Consider the following 13207-nt stretch of genomic DNA (forward strand, 5'->3'; position numbering starts at 1 on the left):
ATGAGCTTTGTGGGTACTATGGTGTTGAATGCTGAGCTATCATCAATGAACAGCATTTTTACATAGGTATTCCTCTTGTCCAGATGGGATAGGGCAGTGTGCAGTGTGATGGTAATTGCGTCATCTGTGGATCTATTGGGGCAGTAAGCAAATTAAAGTGGGTCTAGGTTGACAGGTAAGGTAGAGGTGATATTATCCTTGACTAGTCTCGCATGATGACAGAAGTGAGTGCTATGGGGCAAGAACTTTGGTTCAGTTACCTTTGCTTTCTTGGGCACAGGAACTATGGTGGACAATCGTGGACATGTTGAAGCAAGTGCGGACAGCAGACTGTGTGCTTTGGGTCGTTGTCTTGTTGGAAGGTGAACCTTCGCCCCAGTCTGAGGTCCTGACCGCTCTAGAGCAGGTTTTCATCAAAAGATCTCTCTTTACTTTGCTCCGTTCATCTTTCCCTCGATCCTGACTAGTCTCCCAGTCCCTGCCTCTGAAAAAATCCTTCCAGCATGATGCTGCCACCACCATGTTTCACCGTAGGGATGGTGCCTGGTTTCCTCCAGACGTGATGCTTGGCATTCAGGCCAAAGAGTTCAATATTGGTTTCATCAGACCAGAGAATCTTGGTTCTCATGGTCTGAAAGTCCTTTATGTGCCTTTTGGCAAACTCCAAGCGGGCTGTCATGTGCCTATTATTGAAGAATGGCTTCCGTCTGGCCACTCTACCATAAAGTCCTGATTGGTGGAGTGCTGCAGAGATGGTTGTCCTTCTGGAAGGTTCTCCCATCTCCACAGAAGGAACTCTGGAGCTCTGTCAGAGTGACCATCGGATTCTTGGTCACCTCCCTGAGCAAGACCTTTCTCCCCCGATTGGTCAGTTTGGCCGGGCAGACAGCTCTAGGAAGAGTCTTGGTGATTTCAAACTTTTTCAATTTAAAAATGATGGAGGCCACTGTGTTCTTGGGGGCCTTCAATGCTACAGAAATTTGTTGGTACCCATCCCCAGATCTGTGTCTAGACACAATCCTGTCTCAGAGCTCTACAGACAATTCCTTCTACCTCATGGCTTGGTTTTTGTTCTGGCATGCATTGTCAACTGTGTGACCTTATATAGACAGGTGTGTGCCTTTCCAAATCATGTCCAATCAATTGAATTTACCACATGTGGACTCCAATCAAGTTGTGGAAACATCTCAAGGATAATAAATGGACACAGGATGCACCTGATTTCAATTTTGCAACTCATAGCAAAGTGTCTGTGGGTTTTTTTACATTTCCAAAAATGTCTGTGTGTAGATTGATGAGGAAAATGTTATATTTAATCAATTTTAGAATAAGGCTGTAACATAACAAAATGTGGAAAAGGGGAAGGGGTCTGAAAACTTTCTGAATGCACTACTCTTATTTGCCATTTCTTCAATCTAAAGAAAAAAACTGAAAAAACAGACAAAGAGTGTGTTCCCTCATGCCTGGAGGGAAGCAAAAGTCAATCCACTACCCAAGAATAGCAAAGCACTCTGTACTGGGTCAAACAGCTGACCAATCAGCCTGTTACCAACCAAATTGTGTTTGACCAGATACAATGCTATGTTACAGTAAACAAAGTGACAGACATTCAACCGCTTATAGGGAAGGGCATTTATATACAAATTACTGATGATTGGCTGAGAGAAACTGATGATAAAAAGATTGTGAGAGCTGTTTTGTTAGACTTCAGTGCGGCTTTTGATGATGTGAATGTATGTCTTATGGCTTTACACCCCCTGCTATATTGTGGATAAAGACTTACCTATTTAACAGAACACAGAGGGCTTTCTTGAAATGGAGCCTCTCCAACATAATCCAGGTATTCAGGCATTCACAAGGGCAGCTGTCTATGCACCTTACTTTTTTATATCTTTACTAATGACCTGCCACTGGCTTTGAGTAAAGCGTGTAAAGTAAAGTGTGTCTGTGTATACGGATGACTCAACATTATACACGTTAGCTACTATAGCGAGTGAAATCACTGCAACAATTATCAAAGAGCTGCAGTCAGCTTCAGAATGGAAAGTAAAGGAATAAGTTATTCCTAAATATTTCAAAAACTTCACTAAACCCTAAACCTCAGCTAAATCTTGCAATTTATAATGTGGAAATGAAACATGTTGAGGTGACTAAACTGCTTGGAGTAACCCTGGATTGTAAACTGTCATGGTCAAAACATCTTGATGCAACAGTAACTAAGATAATAAAGCGCTCCTCTGCCTTCTTAACAACACTATCAACAAGGCAGGTCCTACAGGCCCCTTTTTTCACACCTGGACTACTGTCCAGTCGTGTGGTCAGGTGCCACAAAGAGTGACTTACACAAATTACAATTTGTAATTTCAGAACAGGGCCCTTAAACCAACACAGAGAGCAAACATGTTAATTTATCAGAGAGCTAACATGTCAATTTCTCATGGCTCAGTGGCTTTAATGTTGCTGGACCCCAGGAAGAGTAAAGGGTAAAAATACAACTACTGTGTATAGTGTTAAATGTAACCCTGCCTGACAAAGAATCTTACAGAACTCATAATTGCAGAAGAGCACTGTAATCAGATGAACAAATATGTTTATGACATGCAATTAAAACTTTTCTACATTGAAACCTGTCTTGTTTATTTTTCAAATTCCACCGCTTAACATTGTGTTTGTATAAAGTTAAATACATTTTTAAAGACATTGTAACCATTCTTTGCATAAAGCTCAGCCCTGCTATAGTAGTTCCCTAATCTACAGAGTACGTTGTCCATCAAAGTTGTTGTCTCTGGCTCTTTCGATATGTAGATGAATAATTACAAGGTTTGTGGAAGTTTGAAATCCACCTTAGGCCAGGAGTGTTTCCTGGTTCAGCTGCGGGTAGTGTGGGTGGACTGGAGCAATGACGTCACAAAAATAAAAAAAATAATAGCCTGCAATTACACAGAAGAACTTCTTGTGTAATTGCGGGCTATTCTTTGGGTGCTGAAAGCAAACGTTTTTGGTAGCATTTTATGTGACGTCGGAGTTCCAGTCCTCCCACACTGTCGCCGCTCAACTCCATCGTAAATTGTCCAGTCCAGTTTAGTCGGCTAGGAAAAACCCAGCCCTATAGTCATAGCACAGATGAAAAGGGAAACTATCTATAATAATAATATTTTGTCAAATCTGACCATTTTTTGAGGTGAAGAAACCTTTCTTTCTAGAAGCATAACAAAAAATATGTTTTAGCAGCCAAAATGTACCCTTAACATGTGAATGTATTTACGCACCTAAGTAAAGACAGCAAGGATAGGTTGTGTATGTATGGTACATGTTCTTCATGTGCTCTTTAAAAAAAAAAGTTAAAAAAATATTAAAATGTATAAGAATCCTACCCTATCTCCTAACACCACTTACAGCACATTCGGAAAGTATTCTAACCCCTTCCCTTTTCCCACATTTTGTTACGTTACAGCCTTATTATAAAATGTAATAAAAAAAATGTTTAATGATTGTTGGGGATGAATCAGAATTAGTTGGGTAACATAGATAAGATGTTTTATTTTCATAATATGCTTGTGAGATACTTGTCATTAGAATACATCTCTTTGGACTATTGGGTTGGCAGTTTGCAGTTATCCCTTCTCAGCTAGGGCTCAGTTACTTGGGGCCCAGAGAGGGGAGAGGTCAGGCTTGTCTCATCCGTGAATGTGTCTGTAACTATTCTTAAACCATGTGAAGGGATGGCGTGATTAATGGGGAACCAGCTAGTTGGCTCCACAATGTCTGTACACCAGTCACTCCCTACTTTTCCCATTTGGGAGAAGAGTATGGCAGTGTCTGGAACCATTGTATGTCCGCTCTGATGTTGCCCTTCTCTTGACCTAGTATAAGACCTAGAGGCTCACTCTCCTCCGTGAGCTTGTCCAGGAGGGGGTGTAATTTGAGATGGGAGTATCTAGAATTGACAATTGATATATGCCATTGGATGAGGTAATGTTTTGGTAATAGGAAGTACCAAGAACGAGAAGTAGAACCTCGTCTAAGAGAGCAAACTGAACTATAATTTATAGCTAATGCTATCTGGCTATGGGAAACTCCTCTTTCAAGCCCTTTGTGAAGTTCCTATTATCTGTGGTTCGTCATTGTGAGTTGAGAGGGGTGTATCTTGGCTATAAAAGATGAAGTATTCTTTTGTAAGCACTCTCGGAATTCATTTATAGACACTGAATTGATCTGAGAGTCAAAGGGCTATGGTGAAGCTCATATTATTTAAAGATTATGTTTGAAGTATAACTCTGACTTGTGTGTGGTTTGTAAACTCTCCGTTCACTTAGTAATACAGGAAATTACCACAACATGATCAATCTATGCACAATATCCCATAATGACAATGCGAAAACAGGTTTTTATAACGTTTTGCAAATCTCTTAAAAACCAAAAACATAAATAACTTATTTAAATAAATATTCAGACACTTTGCTATGAGACTCGAAATTGAGCTCAGGAGTATCCTGTTTCCATTGATCATCCTTGAGATGTTTTTACAGCTTCAATGGAATCCACGTGGTAAATTCAATTGATTGGACATGATTTGGAAAGGCACACACCTGTCCATGTAAGGTCCCACATTTGACTGCTCATGTCTGAGCAAAAACCAAGCCATGAGGTGGAAGGAATTGTTCGCAGAGAGCCGAGACAGGATTGTGTCGAAGCACAGATCTGAGGCAGGGTACCAAAACATTTCTGCAGTATGGAATGTCTCCAAGAACACATCATTTGTAAATGGAAGAAGTTTGAAACCACAAAGACTCCTCCTAGAACTGTCTGCCCGGCCAAACTGACCAATCGGAGAAGGGCCATGGTCATGGAGGTGAACAAGAACCCGATGGTCACACTGACAGAGTTCCTCTGTGGAGATGGGAGAACCAGGAGGACAACAATCTCTGCAGCACTCCACCAATCAGGCCTTTAAGGTAGAGTGGCCAGACGGAAGCCACTCCTTAGTAAAAGGCACATGACAGCCCACACCTAAAGGACTCTCATACCATGAGAATCAAGCAAACCTGGCACCATCCCTAAGTTTAAGCATTGTGGTAGCAGCATCATGCTGTGGGGATGTTTTTCAGTACAGAGAGATTCTTGATGAAAACCTGCTCCAAGGGGCTCAGGACCTCAGACTGGGTGAAGGTTCACCTGCTAACAGGACAATGACGTTAAGCACACAGCCAAGACAATGCAGGAGTGGCATCGGGACAAGTCTCTGAATGTCCTTGAGTGGCCCAGCCAGAGCCCAGACTTGAACCCGATCGAACATCTCTGGAGAGACCTGAAAATAGTTCCCCATCCAACCTGACAGAGCTTGAGAGAATCTGCAGAGAATAATGGGAAAACCTCCCCAAATACAGGTGTGCCAAGCTTGTAGCGTCATACCTAAGAAGACTCGAAGCTGTAATCGCTGCCAAAGGTGCTTCAACAAAGTACTGAGTAAAGGGTCTGAATACTTATGTAAATGTGATGTTTCGTATTTTTTTAAATAAATGTGCAAACATTTCTAAAAACCTGTTTTTGCTTTGTCATTATGGGGTATTGTGTGTAGATTAATGAGGGGAAAAACAATTGAATACATTTTAGAATAAGGCTGTAAAGTAACAAAATGTGGAAAAAGTCAAGGGGTCTGAATACTTTCCGAATGCACTGTATGTCACGCCCTGATCTGTTTCACCTGTCTTTGTGATCGTCTCCACCCAACTCTAGGTGTCGCCCATCTTCCCCATTGTTTCCTGTGTATTTATACCGGTGTTTTCTGTTTGTTTGTTGCCAGTTTGTCTTGTTTGTCAAGCTTCCTAGCGTTTGTCTGTCAGCTCCTGTCTTTTCACAGCCTCTTTTTTTCTCACCCTCTTGGTTTTTGACCATTGTCTTTCCTGTCCCTGAACCCGCCTGCCTGCCATCCTGTACCTTTGCCCTTATCTGGATTTCCCAACCTCTTTGGCCTCACCAACGCCCCTGCTGTGTTCCAGGCTCTAGTGAATGATGTTCTCCGTGACATGTTGAACCGGTTCGTCTTCATCTACATTGATGACATCCTCATCTTCTCCCGCTCTACTCAAGAACACGTGCTCCACGTCCGCAGGTTATTCAATGCCTTCTGGAGAATCAGCTGTGTGTGAAGGCGGAGAAGTGCGAGTTCAATCGCTCCACCATCCCCTTTCTGGGTTACATCATCTCTACTGGGAGTATCCAGATGGATCCCGGGAAGGTGAGAGCAGTGACGGATTGGCCTCAGCCTAAGGGTGCAAATTTCTATCACCGCTTTATCTGGGGTTACAGCACCATGGCTTCCCCCTGTCAGCACTCAACTCGCCCAAGGTTCCATTCATGTGGTACCCAGCTGCTGACCGGGCGTTAACGTTGCTTCACCACAGGTCCCATCCTGGAGAAATAGGGGTAAGCAATAAAGGTTAGGCAATAAATAGGCCATAGAGGCGAAATAATTGCAATTTATCATTAACACTGGAGTGATAGATGTGCAGAGGATGTTGTGCAAGTAGAGATACTGGGGTGCAAAAGAGCAAGAGGGTAAGTAATAATATGGGGATGAGGTAGTTGGGTGTGCTATTTACAGATTGTCTGTATACAGGTACAGTGATCGGTAAGCTGCTATGACAGCTGATGCTAAAAGTTAGAGAGGGAGATATAAGACTCCAGCTTCAGTGATTTTTGCCATTCGTTCCAGTCATTGGCAGCAGAGTACTGGAAGGAAAGGCGGCCAAAGTAAGTGTTGGTTTGGGGATGACCAGTGAAATATACCTGCTGGAGCACGTGCTATGGGTGGGTGTTGCTATGGTGACCAGTGAGCTGAGATAAGGGCTTTACCTATAAGGTTGTAGCATAACAAAATGTGGAAAAAGTCAAGGGGTCTGAATACTTTCTGAATGCACTTTATGTTCAGATGTCCTGTTGTACTTCTCTGTTAACTCTAAAGAGATCCACAGAACATTTTAATATTTAATTGCAATAAACAATGTACACCAGGGTGGCCCGCGGGTGGTTTTATGTGGCCCCCCAAGTTTTCGGAGAAAAACATTTTTATACAGTATACTGAACACAAATATAAATGCAACATGCAACAATTAACGATTTTAATGAGTTACAGTTCATATAAAGAAATCAGTCAATTGCAATAAATTCATTTGACTCGGCAGGATAGCAGCCATGGGTGGGCCTTGAAGCGCAAAGGCCCACCCACTTGGGAGCCAGGCCCACCAGAATTAGTTTTTCCCAACAAAAGGGCTTTATTACAGACAGAACAACTACTCAGTTTCATCAGCTGTCCGGGTGGCTGGTGTCAGACGATCCCGCAGGTGAAGAAGCCGGATGTGGAGGTCCTGGGCTGGCATGGTTAAACGTGGTCTGCGGTTGTGAGGCCGGTTGGACGTACTGCTAAATTCTCTAAAACGAAGTTGGAGGCAATATGGTAGAGAAATTAACATTAAATTGTCTGCCAACAGCTCTGGTGCACATTCCTGCAGTCAGTATGCCAATTGCACGCTCCTTCAAAACGTGAGACATCTGTGGCATTGTGCTGTGTGACAAAACTGAACATTTTAGTGGCCTTTTATAACACTAACTGTGATGTAATTTATGCACAAAATTTGAGTGGCCTTTTCTTGTCCCCAGCACAAGGTGTACCTGTGTAATGATCATGCTGTTTAATCAGCTTCTTGATATGCCACACCTGTCTGGTGGATGGATTATCTTGGCAAAGGATAAATGTTCACTAACAGGGATGTAATTTATGCACAAAATTTGAGAGAAATAAGCTTTTTGTGAGTATGGAACAATTCTTGGATCTTTCATTTCAGCTCATGAAACATGGGACCAACACTTTACATGTTGCATTTAGATTTTTTTTTTGTGTATAAATATATTTTTGTTGTTGAATTTTCATTGTTGGACATAAGACTGTAAAAACACCAGGAAATCAGCTCCAAGTAATTTTAAATTTGGAAATCTCTTCCCAAGTATTCACAAGCATAATATAGACATGATTGTATAGAAATAATGTTAATAAATAATTTATTTTCTACCAACTGAGGTACTCAAAGTGCTTTATATAGTAGGAGGAAAACTCACCTCATCCACTATTAATGTGTAGCACCCATCTCAGTGACGCACAGTGGCCATTTTGTGCTAGAACACCCACCCCACATCAGCTATCAGGTGAAGAGTGATATATGCCAATTAGGAATAAAGGGGATGATTATGTGGCCATGATGGAATGTGGCCAGGTTGGTAATTTAGCCATGACTGGAGTGAACACCCCTACTCTTACAGTAAGTGCCATGGGATTTTGAATGACCGCAGAGAGTCAGGACACCCATTTTAGCATCCCACCCTTAAGACGGCACCCTACCGAGTAAGATTGATGCGACATTGTATTGTCAAGTAGTATGGTAGAGTTCTGATTGTGTTTCATGGTCATTGGACATCTTCACTGATAAAGCGAAACATCTCCACTCCTGTCATTGTTGCGAGACAGGAAATCATTGTACGAAGTTGCGCCTTGTAGCTACATTGACGTTGGGGCCCCACAAGGGTGCATTCTGAGCCCTCTCCTGTACTCCCTGTTCACGCCTCCAACTCAATCATCAAGTTTGCGGACGACACAACAGTGGTGGGCTTGATTACCAACAACGACGAGACGGCATACAGGGAGGAGGTGAGGGCCCTCGGAGTGTGGTGTCAGGAAAATAACCTCACACTCAACGTCAACAAAACTAAGGAGATGATTGTGGACTTCAGGAAACAGCAGAGGGAACACCCCCCTATCCACATCGATGGAACAGTAGTGGAGAGGGTAGTAAGTATTAAGTTCCTTGGCGTACACATCACAGACAAACTGAATTGGTCCACCCACACAGACAGCATCATGAAGAAGGCGCAGCAGTGCCTCTTCAACCTCAGGAGGCTGAAGAAATTTGGCTTGTCACCAAAAGCACTCAAACTTCTACAGATGCACAATCGAGAGCATCCTGTCGGGCTGTATCACCGCCTGGTACGGCAACTGCTCCGCCCACAACCGTAAGGCTCTCCAGAGGGTAGTGAGGTCTGCACAACGCATCACCGGGGACAAACTACCTGCCCTCCAGGACACCTACACCACCCGATGTCACAGGAAGGCCATAAAGATCATCAAGGACAACAACCACCCGAGCCACTGCCTGTTCACCCTGCTATCATCCAGAAGGCGAGGTCAGTACAGGTGCATCAAAGCTGGGACCGAGAGACTGAAAAACAGCTTCTATCTCAAGGCCATCAGACTGTTAAACAGCCACCACTAACATTGAGTGGCTGCTGCCAACACACTGACTCAACTCCAGCCACTTTAATAATGGGAATTGATGGGAATTGATGTAAAATATATCACTAGCCACTTTAAACAATGCTACTTAACATAATGTTTACATACCGTACATTATTTATCTCATATACATACGTATATACTGTACTCTATATCATCTACTGCATCTTTATGTAATACATGTATCACTAGCCACTTTAAACTATGCCACTTTGTTTACATACTCATCTCATATGTATATACTGTACTCGATACCATCTACTGCATCTTGCCTATGCCGCTCTGTACCATCACTCATTCATATATCTTTATGTACATATTCTTTATCCCTTTACACTTGTGTGTATAAGGTAGTAGTTTGGAATTGTTAGCTAGATTACTCATTGGTTATTACTGCATTGTCGGAACTAGAAGCACAAGCATTTCGCTACAATCGCATTAACATCTGCTAACCATGTGTATATGACATAAAATTTGATTTGATTTGATACGCATGGCAATGTCACCAAATGTAATCAAGGTTTGAAATGATGTTTTAGTCAAATATTATATCTGTTTAGGCTTCTTGCGGTCAATTTCAATCTAAAAATATTTGTTTTATTGTGTTCCGGCCCCCCGACCATCCGCTCAAGAAAAAATTGCCCCTTGGGCTGAATCTAGTTGATGATCCCTGATGTACACTCTGTATCCTTTCAAGTAGTTCTCTGCCGCAACGTTGCACAGCAATCCTATTGCTCAATGTTGACAATACATTAGCATGAACTTAGAGACGTTATGTCTGAAAGAGAGAACATGTAGTACTTCTCAGTAAAATAATCACGTGAGGTCTCGTGGTTGTTTATGCCTCCCTGCATGAGAAATAAACATATTGATCCACACCATCTAAGAAGATTACGTCGCCCCCCTTCAGTTGGCTTCTTTCCCAGTTTTCCTAACCACAACCATAGGATTAAAGTTGTCATTCGCTCCTGGCAATTGACAACTTCACTTCCCACCATGTTTCCATCCATCCCAATGTCACAGTTTGAAGAGAAGCGATACTAGTCTCTCTTCACCTGAACTGCACTGTGTCCCTTTTTAGAGAGTTTGCTTGGAGTGATGGAAGAAGCCTTCATCATATTGTAGGCAGCCAGAGAGTGTGCTGTTATTGTAATATAGCAGTGTGTAACATACCGTTGCTGTCGAATGAAAATTGTAACTACATTTTTGCCAATTTTAATTTTCTTGCATGTATTGAAAGCAGTAACTCCCCTCAATGTACTCAACATTTCATGGCTCTAAGATTTGCTGGGTCAAAATAGCTTCTGAAGTTTCATAACTGTGTTTATTAAATGGGGGGGGGTAATTTTTTTCTATTTCCTGAAAAGTTTATTTTTGGGAGAGAAGGTTCATCCGACAGCAGCAATGTACCATTTAGAACTTTATCCAAAGCAACTTACATACATATGAGTGGTCTGGGAAACAAACCCAATATCTTGGTGTTGTTGCATGCACCATTCTCTTCCAACTGAGCTACAGAGGACCACCAATACATGTGTTGTGTTCAGCTGCAGTCACAGTGACTCACCCTGGGGGCCTTCCTGGCTTCTGTTTGGCTGTCACAGTGATTTATCTGGCACTGACAAAACATATGGAGGAAATGACAGGAGGAATCAGTCCCCGACAATATGCCTCTCCCGTCCTCCATGATTTAAATCATTTTGAGTCAGAGTAAATGTATCCCTTTCAACTGGTCAGTCACTCCGTGGTGGGAATGTCCTTAAAGATGAACTGCAGCTGTAGAAGATGGAAGAGGGGAAGGAAATGAATATAGATTAACTTGGCACATTATTCTGTCTCCTATTGGGGAACCAGACCATGACCACACCAATGACTAATGATTCTAAACATCTATCATCTATTGGGATGTTTTCCTGTACAATATGAAGGCAGGGTATGATCATGATATTATTAGAATCATTAGAGTCATGTGGTTGTAACAGAGACATACTGTATTAAAACAAATTACACTTTAAATTAGAGTGTTGGGTTAGGCTCACCCTAGTTAACCCTAAACGTAGACTTGTAAAACATTGCACTCACAACAGTAGCACTAACTCTTACCCTAACCCTTATCTTGGCATAACCCTAACCCTACAGGGTGACTGGTAGCCTAGTGGTTAGAGTGTTGAGCCTGTAACCAAAAGATCACTGGTTCAAATATCTGGGTTGACAAGGTGAAAAATATGTTGATGTTCCCTTTTTGCAAGGCACTTAATGCTGATTTGCTCCAGGGGTGCCGTAGTACAAAGGCTGACCCTGTAAAAGAACACATTTCACTACACTTGTCTGGTGTATGTGACAATAAAACATATTTGTATGTCCTCAGCTCACCTTGTAAATCACTGACTGGGGCCATTTAGCAGACTTGTATTCCCCACTTGAATATAATTTTCTATATAAGACTTACATGTTTGCACTGGAAAGCAATCAAATGTCGCATTATGGTATATTGTAATTACTTCGCCACCATGGCCTATTTATTGCCTTAACTCCCTTATCATTTGCACTCACTGTATACAGACTTTTTGTTTTCTTTCGTTCTACTGTATTATTGACTTTTGTTTATTCCATGTGTAACTCTGTGTTGTTGTACGTGTCAAATTGCTATGCTTTATCTTGGCCAGGTCGCAGTTGCAAATGAGAACTTGTTCTCAACTAGCCTACCTGGTTAAATAAAGGTGAAAAATAAAAAAGTAAAATGGTCTGACCTGGAAATATGTTAATGATGAGCAAGAGTAGCTCATGCTGAGAAAATAAACTCTGCTGACTAAGATTTATGGAAACACTCAAGTATTACTGAGGCAATCAATACCGATCAATACCAATAATATCAACACTGAGTGTACAAAACATTGGGAACACCTCTTTCCAGACTGACCAGGTGAATCCAAGTGAAAGCGATGATCCCTTATTGATGGCACTTGCTAAATCCACTTCAGTGTAGATGAAGGGGAGGAGACAGTTTAAAGAAGGATGTTTAAGCATTGAAACATGGATTGTTTATACGTGCCATTCAGAGGGTGAATGGGCAAGACAAAAGATAAGTGCTTTTGAACAGGGTATGGTAGTAAGTGCCAGGCCCTGTAGTTTAGCATCTGCTCCATCTGACCACTTTTTTATAGACTGAGTCCGTGGTTCTTCCTGCTACACACTGGCTGAGGCCTCCCAGGCAGCACCGGACAAAACAAGAAACATGAACAGCGCACCAACATAGAACAGGAACAGTGACGACTGGGGAAGAAACCAAAGGGAGTGACAAAGTGCAGGTAATCAAGGAGGTGATGGAGCCCAGGTGAATGTCATTATGCGCCTAACGCTGGTGCCAGGTGTGCTCCCTAACGAGCAGCCTGGTGACCTAGAGGCAGGAGAGGAAGCACACGTGACAATCGCTTAAGTTGTCACTAAATATTATTTTCTTGTTATAGAAATTTGTGAGCATATTTATCTGCATTTGGTTTATATGAAATTACCATGTATGTTTCCGAGGTAAACATCCTTGTTAATCATCCAATCCTTACATCCTCAACCTTGCCATCATTGGTCATCTTCAACGATTCAACTGAAATAATAGACCGGGCAACAGCCTTTTGAACTGAAAACCACCATCTGTTTTAATGGACACCACCACGATAGCCCCTAACTCAAACCAACAGTTACAGCAAGACAGTCTTTTTACCACCACAATTCTGATCAGTTTTTTCATGGTGCTTCTGCACCGGATCAGGCTATCATGGTGGAAAGGATCACAATGGAGGAGAACAATAACAGACCCCCATCTGGACGGGGATGAGCAAGGCCAAGGAGGAACACAAGGTCTCCACC

Source organism: Oncorhynchus mykiss, chromosome 12 (assembly GCF_057628025.1).
Source record: "Oncorhynchus mykiss isolate SJ-2025 chromosome 12, ASM5762802v1, whole genome shotgun sequence".
Taxonomy (NCBI): Eukaryota; Metazoa; Chordata; class Actinopteri; order Salmoniformes; family Salmonidae; genus Oncorhynchus; species Oncorhynchus mykiss.